The 21,659-nt window shown below is 37.5% G+C and overlaps 1 protein-coding gene and 1 pseudogene across 1 annotated transcript in view; both read left to right on the top strand.

Moving 5' to 3' along the window:
• LOC134276905 (uncharacterized) overlaps positions 1 to 21,659 on the top strand; it is a 72,283-nt gene that overhangs the window by 12,118 nt on the left and 38,506 nt on the right. The gene's annotated exons all lie outside the window — the stretch shown is intronic.
• Positions 9,212 to 13,337, top strand: LOC134276914 (uncharacterized; annotated as a pseudogene).

Below are 21,659 nucleotides of genomic sequence, written 5' to 3'. Positions count from 1 at the left end.
GTATATGCATTGTGCGGTGCATGAAAGTAAGGAAACCTTGGTCATATAGATAAATACTTGAATATTATGTACAACACATAATCATACATTATAATTAATCCGAGTGTCATGATTTTGAAGCAGTCGGTAGGATTAATAAAGATTTAGATTTGAAACCTAGTCACGAAAATACTAAAAGGAAACAGGTTATCTCTGAAATGGATCTGGAGTATATAAAGGCTCTGCTAGCCTGTATTCGGTCTCTTCGTATTTCCATTTCATTTAATAAACATTCTAATAACCTGTATTCATGTCTTCCTTTAAGGTATGTCTCTTTGACAATGTATCATATCACTATCGCACTTTATTTTATTGTTCGATTCCCAACTTGCGTCAAACTTTTCAATTTAGACCGCAATATCCAAACTTCAATAAAAGCCCAAAATGTTCAGGATGCGGAGGCAATTGTACAAATCGGCGAAATTGCCGAGCTTTTGGTAAAATGTGTTTAAAGTGTAAAAAGCTCAACCATTTTTCTGCCGTGTGTAGGTCCTCTATGAGAAATAACAACCATTAGGGATGCGCGCCTGTCCCTGGTTACTCCGAGGATGGGCACAAAGATAAGAGGTCAGTTATTTTGGGAGTAACACTGCCTTTACAATCCCACAATTTTATCATTGTTAGGTTAGGGTTAAGAGAAACAAAAGCATTGGTGGACACTGGATCACAAATAACACTTATGAGTGAATCCTTTTTCTTCAAGACGGAATTTTCAAAACAAAGACTCTTAAATCCAGACTATGATGTTATAAAAGGGGTCAGTAACAACACTCTTCCAATCCTAGGCAAAATTTCAATCCCAATTGATATTGAAAACAAAAATTTTTGGCATCCAGTTCACATAGTCAAGGGTTTAAATCAATCGGTTATTCTTGGAATTGATTTTCTGGAAAAACACAAAGTTTCTTTGCATTTGGGATCCAATTCAAATAGCAGACGCTAATAGTGCATCACCATTTGAACCCAAACTTCATTATGCTAGATCTGCGCAAAAAATTGTTCTCCCTCCAAAACATGAAATCATCATTCCAGTCAAGATTTCAAGATTTAAGAGGCAACAGACTGTGTACTTAGAGCCGACGGACAATCTATTAAATAAAAATTTAATAGCAGCCAAAACGGTTACACAAGTTCAAAATCAAAAAGGTTCTTTCAAAATTTGCAATCCAACTGATGATGAAATTTGTCTTAAGAACAATGCCATCGTTGCTATCGTCGAAACTATTGATCCAACAGAAATCAAACCGTTTCATTCTCCATTATCAGCAAAGGTTAATGTCGCAAAACAAACCACAAAAAACAAAGTCGAACAAAATCCCATAACTTTTGATCTCTCAAATTCAGATCTTATTCAGGAACAAAAACAACAATTAGGAAGTTTTTTAGCTAATTATAGAGACGTTTTTGCAACAAATTTATCAGAATTGGGGAAAACAATAGGTAGGTTCTCTCATAAAATTGAAAAATATGAAGATTCATCTCCAGTGAGAATGCCCTTTTACAGACAACCACCTCATATGCAAAAGGAAATTGACAAACAAGTACAAGAACTACTGGAAAATGATATAATCGAGGAATCTAATAGTGAATATCACTCTCCAGTTGTCATTGTTAAAAAGAAGGATGGCAAATACAGATTTTGTGTTGGCTACAGAAAACTCAATAAGATAACAAAACCTTTATCATTTCCTCTTCCTAGACTTGAATGTGTTTTTGATACGGTAGCAGAGGCACAATCCCAAATTTTTTCAACTTTTGACCTACACTCTGGTTACTGGCAACTTCAAATGGACCCCGAAACAAAACATAAAGCAGCTTTCATTACTCAAAATGGCATTTATGAATGGAAAAGGTTAGGAATGGGTCTTAAAAATAGTTGTGTATCTTTTCAGATGGCAATGTCTCAGATTTTACGAGGATTGCATTGGAAAAATATGTTGGTCTATGTTGATGACATTTGTGTCTTTTCAAAGGATTTTAAATCACATTTAACTCATTTGAGGGAATTATTTTCACGATTAAGAACTGCAGGTTTAACATTAAACCCCAAAAAGTGTCATTTTGCAGCAAAAGAGGTCAAATTCCTTGGTCACATTATCTCTAAAGAAGGAATTAAAGTCGACTCAAACAAAACCAAAATTATCAATACAATGTTGACACCAAAAACAGTTAAAGAGGTTAGATCATTTCTGGGAATGTGCAACTACTACAGAAGGTTCATTAAAAGTTATTCCACGATTGCAGATCCTCTTAATAAACTTTTGAGAAAAGATGAAGATTTTGTTTGGACACAAGAATGTCAAATCTCATTTGATACTCAAAAACTTAAATTAACATCGGCGCCCATTCTTGCTCATCCGAACATGAATGATACGTTTATTCTTACAACGGATGCTTCTAATTCGGCAATTGGTTACGTACTTTCTCAAAAAGACAACGGTAACCGTGAAAAAGTCATTGCGTATGGTGGGCGTTCTCTCTCAAAACAAGAAAGAGTCTGGTCAGCGTCAGATATTGAATGTTTAGCAGTTATTGAAGGTATTAGAGATTACAAAACTTACCTCTCTAACAATGAATTTATTGTCTACACTGATCACAAGCCATTGCAATATCTTATGTCGCAAAAATCACATACTGGAAGACTTGCAAGATGGTCAATAGAATTACAAGGTTATAATTTCAAAATTATTCACAAAGATGGTAAGAGCAATATAGTGGCTGATGCTCTCAGCAGGCACACTTACGATAAAAATCCAACAGCTATTACAAATACAAATGTGGTAGAAGCATTTCAGCATGATACGACGTTAGAGGTTGAGTTCCACTACGACAGTAGTGCTCAGGTCACCACTGTGGAACCTGAACATTGCGAACCACAACTTGATTCGAATCATAATGACATAGGTCAACTTCAAAAGGATTGTCCTGATTTCAGAGACATATACCTTTATCTAGAGTCAGAAACTTTACCAGAGGTCACCAAAGAACGTAAAAAGATAGTTTCACAAGCAGAAGCATACAGTCTTTGTAACGGTGTATTATATCATTGGTTTCAGAGACGAACTAGAAAGGTCAAAGAAAGTGATCGTTGGATAAAACAATTAGCTTTACCAAAAACACTTCGTCTACAAGCTCTTCAAGCTTACCACGATAGTAGCACAGGTGGTGCACATTTTGGTATCGAAAACGTCATGGCAGCGCTCAAACAAAAGTACCATTGGCCACGTATGCATCAAGAAATATATGATTTTATCCAATCTTGTGAAAGATGTCAGAGAATAAAGAAAGATCATCACAATAGACCACCCCCTCTTACATCAATGCCTATTGATGGTCCCTTTGAGAGATGGCACATAGACTTTTTGAAACTTAGCAAAACAACTGAAGGTTATCAATATTTACTACTGGTGGTTGATTCTTTTACTAGGTGGATAGAGGCTTTTCCGTTGCAAAATCAAGAGAGCAAAGAAGTAGCCAAAATACTGTTTGAGCAAATCTTCTCAAGATTTGGGGCACCACTCAAAATAGTCTCTGATCTGGGAAAACAGTTCACGTCGAACCTCGTTCTTTCTCTTTGTGAAATTTTTAATGTAAAAAAAACATTTCACGTCGGCATACCATCCACAAACAAATAGTTTTTGTGAAAGAAACAACAGAACTATTCTACAGGCTCTTCGTGCGTACTCCGATAAAGAACAAAATAATTGGCCGAAAGTAATCCCTGGCATCCTCATGGCTCTCAGAAACTCACCATGTACCCAATCTACCCAACATTCTCCTTACTATATGGTATTTGGGCGAGAAATGAATTTACCTTTTGACATTCAGGTAATACCAAAAGACAATTTACAACCGGAAGCGAAAGAACATATCAAAAATATTCTCGAAAATTTAAAACTAACAAGAGAATTTGCAAAAGAAAACATTGCAGAAAAACAAGAAAAATCAAAAGAGCATTTTGATAAGAAGGCAAAACAACCAGAATTCAAACTCAATCAAACAGTTCTTCTGCAACAATTTAAAACTCCGATTGGCAAATCCCCAAAACTTATTGACAAGTATGATGGACCTTATTATATATCAGAAATAGGGCCAAATTTTTCTTATAAATTACGCAGATGTTCTGATCACAAAGAGTTGAAGTCATATGTGAATGCACAGAGGCTGAAAGACTATATGTTTGGTCAAGATATTCGAGACCAATACCCAGAACAAGATATGTGTAGACTTTTTGAGGAAAACAATAATGAAGAGATAAATCAGGATTCAAACACGTCCAATGATCACAGAGTTGAGATCCAAGATAATGATAACAACACAATCATATTATCCCGTTGATAAGGTTCTTAAGCTTAGAAAAAGAGCAGGGATAAGAGAGTTTTATGTTAAATGGGAGGATGGAAGTAAATCTTGGGAACCGGAACAGAATTTATCACAGGAACTTATACGAGAATACTTTATAACACACACAAAGCAGGGTAAGAAAAGAAAATTCCCTAGCACACTTCAGAAATCACATAATTAATTCCATGGTAATGAGTGACTAGCGAATCACCTGAACTCTATATTTTTTTTTTTAGTTTGGCATTTTTTTTTATGAATTGTGGTGAAACTAGTGCCTGATCAACACATGTTTGCAAAACACCAATAATTTTTTTCTTTTCGTCTTTTTTGTAGAGATTCTATGGTCCACAATTATTATCATGGTGATGTTTTGGAGTGAGCTTTGCTATGTGTCCGTATTTGGATTAGATATGAAAGGGTCTCATTCCTTATCTATTCCTGACTCGGTTCAAAGGATAAATTATGGGATAATGTTTAAAGGAAAAAAGGGGTTATTACTAACAAATGAATACTGGAGGCAAACTTATGAAATTGTACTACCCACACTCCCATCTAAACCCCATTTTATACCAGATTGTTTAATTTTGCCATCAAAAGCTTGTTTGCTATTCACAAGATATGTCCATCAAATAGACGATTTGCAATCACGCACACTTGCAGAATTTAAGCATACCTATGACTTCATTGATGAAAATGTACCATTTGTTCAGGGGTCTAACAGAGTCAAAAAGTCACTTTTACCTTTTGTTGGAGGTCTATCGAAAAGCTTATTTGGAACAGCAACTATGGAAGATGTTAATATTTTAAAACAACATATTAATGTATTAGTTAAAAACAATAGACAATTCACTAAGTTTCTGAAAATGCAGTCTCATCATTTTTCTTCATTTATGACGGCATCAAACCAAAGATTTGATAATCTTCAGAAAAATGTACAAAGTAACTTTCTAGCAATTACAAATTTATTGAAAGTCATTACGAGGGAAATTCAAAACTTTCAAATTGGTCTTCTCAATCTCTCTGAAATTTACAATACACATTTGAGCGATTCAAATAAATTAATCAAACAGTACTCTAATTTTAAACACTCAATTAGTACATTAATAGATAGTAAACTCCCATCTGATTTAATTTCAAAGCCAGTTATCTTAGAAACAATAGAAGAAATTTCAAAACTACTTTCGAAAGAATACTTAAATTTTTACCTAACTATTAAAGATCCAGATTATTATTACAAACATGGACAATTTGTTTTTGGCAGACACTTTGGAAAAATATACATTACTTTAAAATTTCCACTTTCACATGAAAGACAGCCTTTCAATTTATATCAAGTTATATCCATGCCAGTGCCGATAAATGAAACTTCGAGACATGCAACACAAATTTTAGATGTCCCAAACTATCTGGCCATTGCGTCACATCAACAATACTATCTCGTTTTAGATAAAAGTGACATAGCGATGTGTAAGGAACATCATTTATATCTATGTAACTTTAACAAAGTCATGCTTCCGATAACACTTAAGACCTGTATCATGAGTCTTTTTGCAAATGACAAACAAACAGTGAATGAAATGTGTAATTTTAGATTTCAGGAACATCTTTTACACCCGACAGCAATCGAATTGTCTGCTGGCTCAACACTTATTTATAACAGCTATAACCTAGTTATTGACTGTCCAAGTAACAAAACAATCCTTCATGGTTGTTCGATGTGTGTTATACAATTGCCTTGTCGATGTTCTATAACAACAAAACACTGGTACTTTCCTCCCAGACTAGTTGATTGTCAAATAAATACTGCTGTCAAAGTATTTCACCCAGTAAATTTAGCCCTGCTACAACAATTCTTCAATGATTCAAAACTAATAGCTTTGCAAGGTGATTCTACTTTTGCATCTGCCTTACAAATCCGAGTTCCAGGATTTGATATATACAGGCATCAGTTTCAAAGTCGTTTAGTAGCAGATTCGCGATTACATTTCAGTATGAAAAAAATGGCGGAAGCAACAAAAAGAGATGAAAAGATTTTTCAAACACTTTCTGAGCCAATTCTTTCTGGAGAAATTGATATAAACCAAGGAGGGCCAAGTACAAATGATATCATTACTTATATCTCTCTAGTGGTTACAATTCTTGCATCTGTAGGATGTGTCTATTTATTTTACAAACAAAGACAAATGCTTGCAATGATTTCTATTACAGCTTTTTGTTTTGACAACTTTGTGGTTTATATACTTTTTATTTGTCAAAATATTTTTGCCAAAGTAATGTTTGTGTGCAACAGGGGAGATACCGTTGCCAAATTTATTGTTCTTTGTACTCAGGAAATATCCCGGTGATCTCCCCTTAACTTTATCTGTGTTATATACTTATTGTCATTTAATAAATGAAAATTCTCACTCAGTATACATTGTTTGTTATATTTCAACTTTTGCGGTAGTTTAGCCAGATCACTAGGGTTACATAAAACTCATTTTGTCAAAGCAATGAACCATAGTTATGTTTTTGTAAAACCAACTACAGAAAGTCCTATAAATATCATTGATATTATTCAGGAAAACCTTCAATGGGACCATATCATCTTTAGTATAGCATTACTTACTTTCATTCTTTGTGTACTCATAATCTTTCAAATGAAAGAGCGATATCAAGGTGGAACAACAATTATTTTAGAACTGACATCTAGTACGGCATGTGTGTTCATCCCACTTTTATCTTTGTCCTTGTGTCCATCCTTGCTAGATATTAATCCCCCCTCTTCGATCACAAACTTATATATAAATGAATGGCCTTCCCGTATTCTGACAACGGACTGGACAAATTTTAGGGTAACAAACAAGCTGCAATATTCATCTATTGACATACCTCCATGCGTAAAATTATCGTGGATAAATCGCTATCGAGTCATGAAAGTAATGAAACAACCGTATATGGCGTACATCTTACTAAAACATGGCAATATTACGATGCCCATACCGAATATGGCCGCGCAAAAATATTTCGATTATTTTAAAAACTAGACATACGCCTATCTTCTTGGTCGTTTGTTGGTTCAGTACAACTTCATTTTTATGTTTGTTCACTTTCTCATTTTCTTTCTCTTATCATTTATACTACAATAAATAACAATGTTTAAACTCTATTGATTAAATACAGACAAGATGTCCATTATATAATATATATATGTGAGTGCATTTTTCATCGACTTATATTTCTTGAGTCATGCAGTTTGTGAATGTCATTAGGTGATGGGTTATGTTAACATACACTATTTTATTTTTCATCTGAGGACTTTAAATGAATGGCGACTTTTGTTCTACATCAGATGTACATAATGTTTGCTTAAGAAATGTGGTTAAGTATTATATTAATATACATATACATATTTACTATAAAATTTGGAGCACCAAATTTTTTTGGGCGATGAAGTAATTAATATAAGAAAATTTAACTTAAAAAGTGGTATATGCATTGTGCGGTGCATGAAAGTAAGGAAACCTTGGTCATATAGATAAATACTTGAATATTACGTACAACACATAATCATACATTATAATTAATCCGAGTGTCATGATTTTGAAGCAGTCGGTAGGATTAATAAAGATTTAGATTTGAAACCTAGTCACGAGAATACTAAAAGGAAACAGGTTATCACTGAAATGGATCTGGAGTATATAAAGGCTCTGCTAGCCTGTATTCGGTCTCTTCGTATTTCCATTTCATTTAATAAACATTCTAATAACCTGTATTCCTGTCTTCCTTTAAGGTATGTCTCTTTGACAATGTATCATATCACTATCGCACTTTATTTTATTGTCTTATGTTTCTTGATTTCATTGTATTAATATTATTCTGTAATTTGCTAAAATATTTGTTATAATAATAAGGATAATTTTGTTTCAGATTATTCTGTAATCTCTCTTCGTATTTCCATTTCATTTAATAAACATTCTAATAACCTGTATTCCTGTCTTCCTTTAAGTGATTAAGCAAACCAGAATCACGAAGACACGAACTTGCCACGAACACCCTCGCTAACCAAGCCAAACCCCTAGAAACCTATCAGCTGAGCACACAATTCAAATACAACAAAAATAACTACAAAATATGTATAGACATTGTAAAAATTTCACTCCATCTGAATATTCAACATGTTACAGTTTAAACTATTGTATAATATTGTACGGTTGTTCATGAGGTTAAAACATGTCACTCTTGTTTTATGGAATTTGATATTAAATACTGTTCGTTATCTCCATAATTTATCCTTCTGATATATATAAACACTAATACTATGTTATTTTTTATGTAAGAAAAAATTTTGTTTATACATAACCTTCAAGTTTTTCATGTGTACCTAAATTTTCCCCTATACATTTTGTTAGTTATTGAACTACTAATTTAACATTCATTGGGTGAATACATGTAGAAAGAATTGCAATGTAGTTTTGGTTAAAGTGTTGTAAATCTAATCGAATTTGTAAAAACAATCATTGTTTGACACTTAGACAAAGAAGCTATTTTTAGAGAGATTATCTGTCTTAGGAACCAGTATTTCATGTCCATATTAGGTAATGCATAGTGCGAGGGACAGGAAGATCCCGGGGGGTCCATAGCCACGTGACCCCCAAACTAATCTGCATCAAATTTCATTTAACATCATCATTCCTTTGTTCTAACTTCAGCTGGATGTACATGCTCTGTGTTTTTTGTTATTATTAGTCAGATTTTCTACTGTGGTGCTATTTTTATTTAAAAACAATTTGGTTCGTGTGGATTTTCTCTTTGTACCGTGTCATAAAGTTTCTTAAAGCCTAAGGTTATGGCAGAACGTCGTAGTGCACGGGCAGGCTCCGCAAGTGCTCCTTACGACCTCACAAAACCGGAGAACTGGACTGTGAAAAAACTGAGAGAAGAACTAACGAAAAACAATGTATCCTTTCGGCAATCACACAAAAAGAGTGTCCTGATCAGAAAAATTAAAGATCTCGACCATAACGCATCCTCGGAGGACCAGCTTGCCGAATTGAGTTCGGGCTCGAGCTCCTCTCGTCAAAACCAAGATGGCGCCGATAAGAACTACGAAACGCTTTTGCAATCTATATCCACGCTCACCAGCACTGTCTCGAAATTGCAAGAGGAACTAAGAGTCGTTTCCTACAAGGTGAACGCCCCGTCATCATCATCAACTGCAGCAGGAAATCCTGGCCAGCCCCATGCTCCGGAACAGACCCAAGCTGCGGACGTTGGTTTCACACTGCAGTCGGCACTACAAAGTCCTGGGCAGAGCACTGAGGGTAGGTCTAGTTTCCTACAAAAAACTAAGTTTGGTTATGCAATAGAATCGTTACCGTTTGTTGAAACTGTGCCCCCTACCCTGAGAAAGGCCATAATTGAGGGAAAGGATATTAATCTGGCCCAGCTACTAATTCCAACAACCAACGCAATTGCCATCAGAGAAAAAGAAGGGAAACTCGCGGACGAAAAACCAGAAAAAGACCACGACTACACAAAAATCTTTCAATATCAGAATTTATATTTGCCTTTGGCGTTTACAAAAACATCATGTGTAAAACCTATCCTCAACGAAGAGAAGAGCTAGACTTGTACGAGAGAGACATCGTGGACATGTCCAATCGTTATGGTGGCAAAGGATTCTACGAATACCACAAAACCTTTTCAGCTCGAGCAGCAGCTCATTTGAGATATTCTAACATTCCTGTAGACTGGTCTGTGAGAGACAATACCCTTTTCTGCAACATTTTTGCAAACCTGCGACCCTCTGCATGTTATGTCTGTAGCAGCATTAACCATACAGCATCATTTTGCCCAATGTCTTCACTTAAGAACTATTCTGTAGGATCCACTCAAAGGAAGGGACGAGAGTCAGACAGCCAAGGACGACCCCGAATAGCATTCCAAGACAGGGAAATTTGTAATAACTTCAACTCTGTGAAAGGATGCGTAAATGCAAGATCTGGGAATGCTCATGTCTGTTTACGCTGCCAGGGAGAACATGCAGCTCAGAAGTGTAGTGATTCAAAAAACGACCAAATACCCCGCTCAAGACGTTAAGCGGGGTTAACCTTCATTCATGTGTACCGTCGACTATTAAAATATCTGTGTTACAAGAAGAGTTAAAACATTATCCGGATAAAGACTTTGTGCAGTTTCTCATCAAAGGTTTAAAAGAAGGATTTCATACTGGGATTAACCCCCTGCCAACAGAACCTTTGGAATGTAAAAATCTTTTATCTGCAAAACAGGATCCTATTACCATAAACCATTTGATCGCTGAGGAACTGGAAAAAGGTTATCTTATTGGTCCATTTGACGAAGTACCCTTCGAAATTTACAGAATTAACCCCATAGGACTAGCTGAAATTAAATACTCGAAAAAGAAACGTTTGATAGTCGATATGTCGGCACCACATAACAGTCAGGACCATCCAAGTTTAAATGATCTTATAAACAAAGATGACTTTTCTCTCCAGTACGTGACTATTGACCATGCAATTCAAACCATTCAATCAATGGGTAGGGGAAGCTGGCTCTGCAAAGCCGATATTATGGACGCCTTCAAACTCATTCCAATCCACCCTACTTTGTGGCCATATCATGGCATAAAAAACAACAACAAATACTTCTTTTTCACAAGACTAGTTTTTGGTAGCCGTTCAAGCCCAAAAATATTTGACTTCCTATCATCTGTGGTGTGCTGGATCTTTGAGAATAATTATGGGATATCAAATATTCTCCATTTACTTGATGATTTCTTAACAATCGATCCACCAGATTTTGAAGCAACACGAACAATGGCCTTAATACACCATGTATTCAGTCGACTTGGTATTCCACTATCTATTAAGAAAACAATGGGACCGTGTACAGAACTTGAATACCTTGGCATCACCCTTGATACCAAAAGGATGGAGGCTAGGTTACCCGAGGAAAAATTAATCAGGATATCTGATTTAGTGCAGCAGTTCTCAAACAAAAAATCCTGCACAAAACGTGAACTTCTTAGTTTCCTGGGTCACTTAAACTTTGCCAGTCGCGTAGTTCTTCCTGGAAGATCATTTGTGTCTTATCTGATCACACTTTCATGTAAAGCTCGGGAACTACACCATCACGTCACTTTGAATTCGGAATGTAGACTTGATTTGTGTATGTGGTCCAAATTCCTGAAAGGGTGGAATGGCAGATCATTTTTCATGGACATAACAACTACGGATGCAGCCGATCTACATCTTTTCACCGATGCCACGGATACCGCGTTTGGAGGTTTTTTCAACAATCAGTGGTTTCAAGGCTACTTCCCCGAGGAACTGGTCTCACAAGACAAATCGTTGTCAATGGCCTTATTCGAACTTTACCCAATTGTTGTGGCATCTATTCTTTGGGGGGCACAGTCGTCTGGTTTAAAGATTGTATTTAATTGTGACAACGAAGCTACAGTGCACATTATTAACAAAGGACGTTCGAAGATCCCCCCAATTATGAAGTTCATGCGTAAACTAACTCTTTGTTCAGCAATAAACAATTTTGTTATCTATGCTCGTCATATAAAGGGAACTACAAACTGCATTGCTGATGCATTATCTCGTTTTCAGATGGATCGTTTCCGTTGCTTGGCCCCACATGCAGACCAGCTGCCAATGATGTGCCCAGAGTATTCGAGCCTCATCCTCATCTAAAGAAACATGCAGACTATCTGGTTGACGCCTCCATAGAGCCGAGCACAGCAGCAACATACAGATCTGGACTGGACTGTTTTCTAACATTTCTCGTTATGTCGCGGTTGTGTCTTGCATTTTGTAAATTGCCGGTTATAAATGAGGATTTACTTGTTTATTTTGTCACACACTGTCAATTAAATTTAAAATTAAGGTATGAAACCATCAAAACATACCTTGCAGGAATACGTTTTTTCTACTTGAAGGAAGGCCAATGCCTTATGTTTAGGGACTTTGAAAGACTTCATTGTGTACTACGTGGTGTCAAAAAACAACAGTGCAATAACAAATCAAAAAGATTACCCATCACTTTTTCAATTTTATCTCAAATTTGTGATTGTCTTAACAAAGGTGTTTTTTTCACTCTGGCTAGATCTGATGTTATGTTGTATATGTAAAATGGCTTTTTTTGGTTTTTTGAGATGTGGTGAATTTACAACCAATTTTCATAAGCAGCAAGATTATCTAACTATACAAAATGTCACTTTTGCGGAAGATGGATCTTTTTATATTTTAAAACTTAATTCCTCTAAGACAGATCCTTTTCGTCAAGGGATTGATATTAAAGTGTTTGAGAATTCGCATCTTAATCCAGTTAAAACTATGAGAATGTATTTTGAAAGTCGACTAAATTTTTGTCACACAAAAAACCATGCTGCTCTATTTGTTGACGATGAGGGTAATCCTATGTCCAGAAATTTTTTTCTACTACATGTGAAACAAGTCCTATCCAGGTTAGGTTTTGACGATACTAGGTACTCAGGTCATTCCTTCAGAATTGGAGCTGCCACTACAGCAGCTGCCGTTGGTATTCAAGACCATTTAATCCAGTCATTAGGTCGATGGAATTCAGACTGCTATGCAAGGTATATCAAAATCAATCAAGATACAATTCAGTCTGCACAAACAAAAATGTGTTCAATTTAAGATGTTTCCTTTTTCATCATTTATCTTCTTGGGGGCATTCACTCACATCAATACTTAGTACCCACTACTACTTGATGTTCATTCATTTTGGCCTGTTTTCCCCCATTTCAGATAAATTCTTTCGGCATTATATAATTAATTATAGCTACCCGATGGTGTCAACCCGGGTCCTTTCATGTAAACCTGATGGTGTCAACCCAGGTATCTCGAAATTATCCCAAGTATCTCAAAATTTAACCTGACGGTGTCAACCCAGGTTCCATTCATTAGAACCCGATGGTGTCAACCCGGTTTCTATGGTTACCCTCATACACAACCTGATGGTGTCAACCCAGGTTTCTATGGTTACAGATTTAGCTATAAATTCCTGACGGTGTCAACCCAGGAAGTTCTTTTTATTTTTTCTATATGTGAGTAGCCCCCGAGAAGGCCAAAATTTTTTTTTTGTGTAAATGAAATGTATGTTTTGATTTGTGTTCAATAAATGTGGAAATTTCAATTGCTCTTATTATATGTATAAAATGTTATTTTTTATGTAAGAAAAAATTTTGTTTATACATAACCTTCAAGTTTTTCATGTGTACCTAAATTTTCCCCTATACATTTTGTTAGTTATTGAACTACTAATTTAACATTCATTGGGTGAATACATGTAGAAAGAATTGCAATGTAATTTTGGTTAAAGTGTTGTAAATCTAATCGAATTTGTAAAAACAATCATTGTTTGACACTTAGACAAAGAAGCTATTTTTAGAGAGATTATCTGTCTTAGGAACCAGTATTTCATGTCCATATTAGGTAATGCATAGTGCGAGGGACAGGAAGATCCCGGGGGGTCCATAGCCACGTGACCCCCAAACTAATTCTCATCAAATTTCATGTAACATCATCATTCCTTTGTTCTAACTTCAGCTGGATGTACATGCTCTGTGTTTTTTGTTATCCCACCCACCTTCCCCATACTGCACCTTTTGTAATATTATGTTTCAAAAATGTTTTAAAATGTTTTAATTGTACATGTATATACCATCATTGGGGCTCTCACAATATTTTATGTATTCATGTTCAACTGCCTGTTTTTCCCCCATTCATATAAACTTTTGCCTGTTTTCCCCCATTTCAGATAAATTCTTTCGGCATTATATAATTAATTATAGCTACCCGATGGTGTCAACCCGGGTCCTTTCATCTAAACCTGATGGTGTCAACCCAGGTATCTCGAAATTATCCCAAGTATCTCAAAATTTAACCTGACGGTGTCAACCCAGGTTCCATTCATTAGAACCCGATGGTGTCAACCCTAAGGTAAATCGAAACATTGGAGTTAGAGCTACTCTTACGCCTGTTTGTGTGTGAGGGTGTGGTTAAGAGTGTGAGAGAGAGGATGTAAGTGTGTGTGTATGAGTAGATTAATGTTATCCACGCTTCAGATGCCTGTGGATTTTTTGTTCTATCTGGAATGGAAAATCTATGCAATAACATCTGAAATTGACCAAATTTAATTATAATACATTGTACTCTTCACAAAACAAATTTTTGTTAAGGTCGTAGGCAGTAAAAATGAGTTATTATTATTTGAATTTTGTTTAATGCGTTTACAGTGTGCTTCTCCTTGAGATTGTACGGATGCCCATAAGTGCCAACCTGTATATATAAAGGAAAAATAACATATAAAGCATATATTATATATAAACAAAACGTTCATATATAATAAGGAAATGCAAAATAAAAAAAAAATCTCGATATATAAAAAGAGAAATACGAAATATATAAACAAAACTCCAATATATATAAGGAATTTTCACCGCCAGACCAGCTAGTAACATGTTTAATGACCTTTATTTCAACAGAGACTTCACCAACATATGATATTAAGCAGCTTTCGATCTAATGTTTTGATTGCAATCAGTTAATGTGGCTCAGTGTCAGTATATGGTTTTCAATGTATTATGTTTTCTTTATACATATGTTATACGTGGATCTTAATAATCATGATTATTTAGAATAAAGCTGATAATTAAACTGCTTCTTACATTTCAATCGTGTGAGGCAGAATTACATCAAAGAATTCTTATTGCTTAGAATGTATATTACATAGCACTAAATATCGGGAGTCTTGTCATTAGACATTAGAAATAATATTCATTGCAAAAATGCAAGCGTTTTTCATTATTAAGTTTTGGTAACTGCCCGGACGCAGTCAGTTAAACCCTGGTCAATCAAACACAGTCCAAAAACACCAGGAAACTGGTAGATCAGTTTATTTGACACAAGTGGTAAAAGCCTGTAAACAAATACAGAAAACAGAGTTACAAATATGAAGTAAACACAACAAGCATTACTCAATACTGAACTGTATACATGATGTACAGATGCATACTGACTAGTAACCATATACTTGTATGACTAATTGACTTATAAAATGACTTCAAACACAGTACTACATTTAATACACCATGAATATAATCATAGTTACTCCTGATATGCAAGACTTAAGACTCAACTACCTATAGACTGACGATCGACTACATAAAATGACAAGACTTTGATATATAAATGCCTAATCCGTTAAACTGCATAAGTTCATATATGAAAAGACAAATAACTGGACAAATCTATTCAATTCCATTAAAGATTCAATACATATAAGGCATATTTTATCTAACTCTCAATGAATGTAAATTTGGCGCCAAACGATCAATGTAAACAATCATTCCTACACATCATGACAAATAATAGCTAAAAGATCCTACATTATTTCATGATGTAGTAAATAATCTAATCTATGAGTAATTTATCGTAAGCTAATATTTATAAATCACAAGTAAATGAAATATAAACAAGGTAAGCTTACATCGTGGCACCGATACATCTGCCCAACAACCGCGTTGGCTAAACCGGAAATGTACAAAACACAAAAGAGTGGGCGCACTAATAGCCCAAAAAATACTCATGCGGCGTACACTTAAACCCGTAAAAATATATAAAATCATGAAACAGGTAAAATCGAAATACATGTTACTTGACACTCCCCGTCTGATATTAATAATATCACTCAGATCAAATACAGAACAATGACAATGCAATGTTTAACATCATATCTAAACACACATCAACATCATGACCAATAACAAGTTCAATCATTATCCTTCCTGCACATAAGCACAATGTCACTGGTCGGTCTGGTGTAGACCTTTCTGTCCCTGCCAACACGCACATCGACTTTGCGGACACGATCATCGGAACTCGAATACGCCTTGATGTTGATTCCAATAGGCCATTCATTGCGGTAAGTAGACTTCTCGCTAAGTAATACGACGTCACCCTCTCCAAGGTTCCTCGATTCCTGCTTCCACTTCCTGCGAATTTGTAATGTTGGAAGATATTCGTTCCGCCAACGAATCCAGAACTGATCTGCGAGGTGTTGCACACATCTCCACTGTTTCTTGAAGATGTCCTTCCTGCTGAAGTCATCCAGCTGAAATGACCGCACTGTTTGATCTGTCTTCATGGTGAGTAATAATGATGGTGTCAGCAGACATGGAATCTCAGGGTCATAAGACATTGGTGTAAGGGGTCTCGCATTGATAATTGATGAGACTTCGGCCATGAGCGTTGCCAGTACATCGTGTGTCAGGTTCTTCACGTCCAGCAACAATGCATCGAGTATGCGTCTCGCCATTCCTATCATTCTCTCCCATGCCCACCCATTTGTGAGGCATGGGGTGGGTTGAAGGCCCAGTTGATGCGATGTTCCGAGAAGTACTCTTGTATAGGTCTATCATCTACACTGATGACATTCGCATTCAAGTCTCCAGTAGAACCGACAAAGTTTGTTCCTTGATCAGAATGAATGATCTTCACTTCTCCTCGAATTGCACAAAAACGCCTGAATGCGTTAATAAAACAGGAAAAAGACATTTCTTTTAGCAGTTCGATGTGTACAGCACGCACAACCATGCATGTACAGAGAAGTGCCCATCGCTTAGAGTTTACTTCTCCTCCACGAGTCTTGCGGGTAACAATGGTCCATGGGCCAAAAACATCTATCCCTATGTATGTGAATGGGGGTGCGGGGTCTAATCGATCAAAGCGAAGGTCAGCCATCTTCTGTTCCTCACGACAGCCTCTGAGTTTCCTGCATTTCACACAGTGATGAATACATGAGTTGACAAACCGTCGCCTTCCAATCAACCTAAATCCTGCCCTCCTGACTGCTGCTTCTGTCATTTGACGCCCTTGATGACTGATCTTTTCAAAAAAAATGTCTGACAATCAAGACCGAAATGTGGTGCTTCGGTATGATAATAGGGTTTGTCTGTAGCATCGATAACTTTGATTCTTTCAAACGTCCACCAACGCGATGTCCATTATCGTCCAGATAAGGCATATAACGGTCCAGTATGGAAGGCGAAAGGTCCAGAATACGACTTGACTTATTTCTTTTGACAAGAAATGCCCCTGAACAGTTCTTATAATTACACGTTCAGCCTCCTCTGATGATATACAAATCTGGTTTGGTTCTGCTGTCCGCAAGCGAATGAACGTTCTCAAAGTGCGGACTGCTCTTGTTAGGCTTTTCCATGTAGAAAACTGCTCAAAATGGTCGGCCATAGGATGATTCTCCTCTAGAACATTGTCCTTGACATCGGTTTTCATACATCTCACCTCTTTGTCTTCCTCTGGGTTCACTAACAAGTATTCATGCTGATCTTCTTCAATCTGATGAGAAAACGAACCTCTTGGACCATTCAACCACAGACTTTGTTGCAGATTTCCAGCTGATATGGACCTAGTAGCTTCGTCTGCAGGGTTCAGTGTTGTAGGTATATAACCCCACTGGTCAGGACTTGAAGACTTTCTTATCTTGTCGACACGGTTCCTTACGTATGTGTAAAACCGCTTGGTCTCGTTCCCAATATAACTTAAGACAACCTTACTGTCTGTAAAGTATCTCACTTGACGAAATTCCATCCTGAGCTCATCTCTGATAACGTCACTGATTTCTGTCCCTAGTAAGGCGGCGCACAACTCGAGTCGGGGTATAGTGTGACAATGTTTCGGAGCAACTTTGGCTTTCCCAAGCACGAAACCAAAGTGACGCTGACTGTTGTAAGTGGTGGTAACAACATACGCCACAGCTGCGATAGCTAGTTCAGAAGCGTCTGTAAAGATGAATAAGTCACGGTCAGGTGATAACTCTAAAGAGTATGTTCTAGGTATGTTCACTTGTTCGAGAGAGCTTAAGCTGTATCTCCATAACTGAAACTTCTTGCAGATTTCCTCAGGTAAGGGTTGGTCCCATTCAAGTGGTTGGGCCATGGCTTCGCGCAACAGCAACTTTCCCTCAATAATCACAGGAGTCGCGAATCCTATAGGGTCATATAGGCCGTCGATTATTGAGAGCACACAGCGTCTGGTTAGTGGTTTGTAATTGGTGTGACTTAAAGTGACAAAAAATGTGAATGTGTCCTTTTCCAGATTCCAACTTACTCCCAAGCTCCTCTGATTTGGGAGGTCATCACATTCAAAGTTAAGTTCTTTAAATCTTTTGAGAGATCTTCCTTGTCAAAGGCTCTAAATACTTCACTGGAGTTGGAACATGATTTGTGAAGACGCAGGTTTCCCTCTTCCTGAAGTGCGTTTTTAGCCTTCTTTAGAAGTGTTATTGCCTCCTCGACAGATCCGTGTGATGAAAGTGCGTCGTCCACATAAAAGTTTTCATAGATATAATCCTTAACTTCTGATCCAGCGATTTCCTCTGCTACATCTGCCGTCTTCCTCAAACCAAGTGTTGACACAGCCGGGCTTGGTCCATTACCAAAAACATGCACCTTCATTCTATAATCCACCAAAGGTTTCGTTATGTTATTGTCCTCGTACCATACAAAGCGTAAATAGTCTCTATGAGGATGGTAAACAAGAAAACTGTAGGACATCTGTTGCAGGTCAGCAATCACTCCAATTTTCTTTAATCGAAACCTAAGTAGAACTCCAACCAAGTTTTTCATGAGATTCGGTCCTGTCATGAGGACATCGTTCAGGGAAATGCCTTGGTATTTCGCAGATGAGTCAAATACCATTTTGATGCGATCTTTCGTTTGCGGGTGGTATACTCCAAATATGGGTAAGTACTAATATTCTCTGTCGAGTTCAAGTTCAGGCGCCTTCTCTGCATGTCCGTCATCCAATAGAGCTTGCATGAATTCAAGGGCATGTCGACACTTTACTGGGTCCTTCTGCAGAGATACATCAAAGTTCCGAGCTCGGTCAACTGCCTGCTTACAGTTGTTTGGAAGGGTAGGTCTTGAGTATTTAAATGGTAAAGGCGCAACCCAGTTGTGATTTTGATCTCGTTTCATCTCAGGGTCCATGAGATCCAGAAAACGTTGATCCTCTACCGACATGGACGGCTTGTTATCATCCTTCGTTGTTCTGAACAAAGAGGTTTCCTGGGTATGGTCTACCTGAAGATAACTATCACAAGGACCCATGGAGGTAGGACGTCCATTGAGCTGGGTATGTGTTTTCATAGTGTTCACATCACGAGGTATATGTTGACCATCAAGACAAGTCTCCCCAATAATAACCCATCCTAACTTGAGTCTCTGTGCATATGGTTGACCTGGTCGTCTAATCATCTGATCTAGAACATAGTGAGCTGAAACTAGGCCCCGTCCTATGAGCAAAAAAATTTTGGCTTTAGAGTCCAATGCAGGTAGGTAGTCAGCAATACACTTGAGGTGTGGATAGTTTTCTGCAACCTCAGGTGTCGGAATTTCACTCCTGTTATTCGGTATCATATCACATTCTGTAAGAGTGGGTAACACAAACTGCTCACTACCGCACAAAGATGTCACCATGAAGCCTTCCACGCGCCTACCTGAAGTCACTACTTTCCCGGCACAACTGTTGATCGTATAGTTTTCAGAGTCAGTTCTTATGTTGAAGTGATCTAGTACATCACTACGGATCAGAGATGAATTGCTCTGGTCGTCTATGATTGCGTAAACTTTCATAGACCTGGTTTGCCAGTTCACATAGTGAGAAATTTTCACAAGGACGATCTTTGCACATGACCTAGCAGGTCCTCCTTTACAAATTTCTGCGCAGTTTGAAGACACTTCTGCTCTGAGTTGAGATTGCTCCCCGCCGTGAGTCACCACTCCACCATATCCTGGGGCTTGTTGGGTTGTCTTCACTGTACGTGTGGGGACTCTAAACACATGCATAGCTGTCGAATGTGTAGTCTCGTTGCACTCGGCACAACGTATCTTTGCTTGACAGTTCTTTCTGAGATGCTTGGCGGCACAACAACGAAAGCATATTCCATTTTGCTTTAACAAGGCTTTACGGTCCTCGAATGGTTTATGTCGAAAGGCACGGCACTCGTCCAAAGAGTGGTTGGTTTTGTGTATGATACAACGAATTGGACCATCCTCACCATTGGTCACAGAACTCACTGCTGTCTTTACTACTGATACCTTTGTCCTTGACGGGGTTCCATATGTGTTACTAATACTAGGATTCATATCAAAGTCAAAGCTTGGATCGTTTAACAGTTCTGCCATGTCATGAACGAAATCACAAAAGTGTGTGAATGGAGGAAACAACACTCCATGAACACGCTTGTAGCTAGCAGCACGATCCCGCCACTTGTTTTGTAGACTTGGTGGTAACTTGGCGACTGTAGGGTTGATTCCTATGGAAGTATCATATAAGCTCAAAACAGCCGCATATTCAGGTTTCTCTTTCGCTGCTCTTATCTCAGATAGAATGTCAGATAGTTCAAACAGCTTGCCTTTGTCCTTCACAGTCATTCTAGGAACAGAATTGAGTTTCTTTTTAAGCGCGACTTCGACCTTCTCATGTGAGCCGTAACGACTATCCAAGCGCTTCCACACTCTGTCGAGAGCTGTCTCGGGTATTCCTGCGTTCGCAACTTTTAGACTTTGAACTTGCTTTGACGACTCATCTCCTGTCCAGCGTAGTAATAAGTCAAGTTCTTCTGCCTGCGAAGCGTCTATCTCGGCTGTTAAACTCTTAAAGGTATATTTCCAAGAAATGTATTGCTCTGCTTTATCGTCAAACTTGTGAAGTCGTGCTGAAAGTAGGTCTCTCTTAACAAGATACTTCGCAAAGTCTACACTTTGGGTGTTGTCTACACATGGAGAAGTGTTTATGAACTGAGAGTTATTCACAAATTGAGTATTGTTCACAGTTCCATTTGTTGTCAACGGTCGTTGATCCTGAGTAGGAATGAATGGTGAGTGCGCATTCACAAACTCCTCAGTTCTTCTTTGTGCTTCCTCACTGTTGAATACACTCGAGTTTTCAAGTTCTAAAGCTTCCTCATCATCCACAGCTTGAAGTTGAGCCATAGCGATGGCGGCCTCCTTCTTCGTTGATAATCTTTTCTCCTGAGCATCCAGTTTTGCTTTCTGTATAGTAACGTTTGCCTCATGAGTGGCCTTCTCTTCAAGCAGCTTGGATTCCTCCTCCAGGAATTCCAGTTGTTTCTTTGCTGTTTCCGCTGCTAGCCTTTGTTGTAGACGCACAGAGCTGACTGATGATCTACGTGATGATGTCGAAGGAGCTAAGGTCCTG

This window comes from Saccostrea cucullata, unplaced genomic scaffold (genome assembly GCF_032062105.1).
Source record: "Saccostrea cucullata isolate Sc308-1 unplaced genomic scaffold, CSIRO_AGI_Scuc_v1 ctg1186, whole genome shotgun sequence".
Classification (NCBI taxonomy): domain Eukaryota; kingdom Metazoa; phylum Mollusca; class Bivalvia; order Ostreida; family Ostreidae; genus Saccostrea; species Saccostrea cuccullata.
This window is presented reverse-complemented; position numbering and strand designations above follow the sequence as displayed.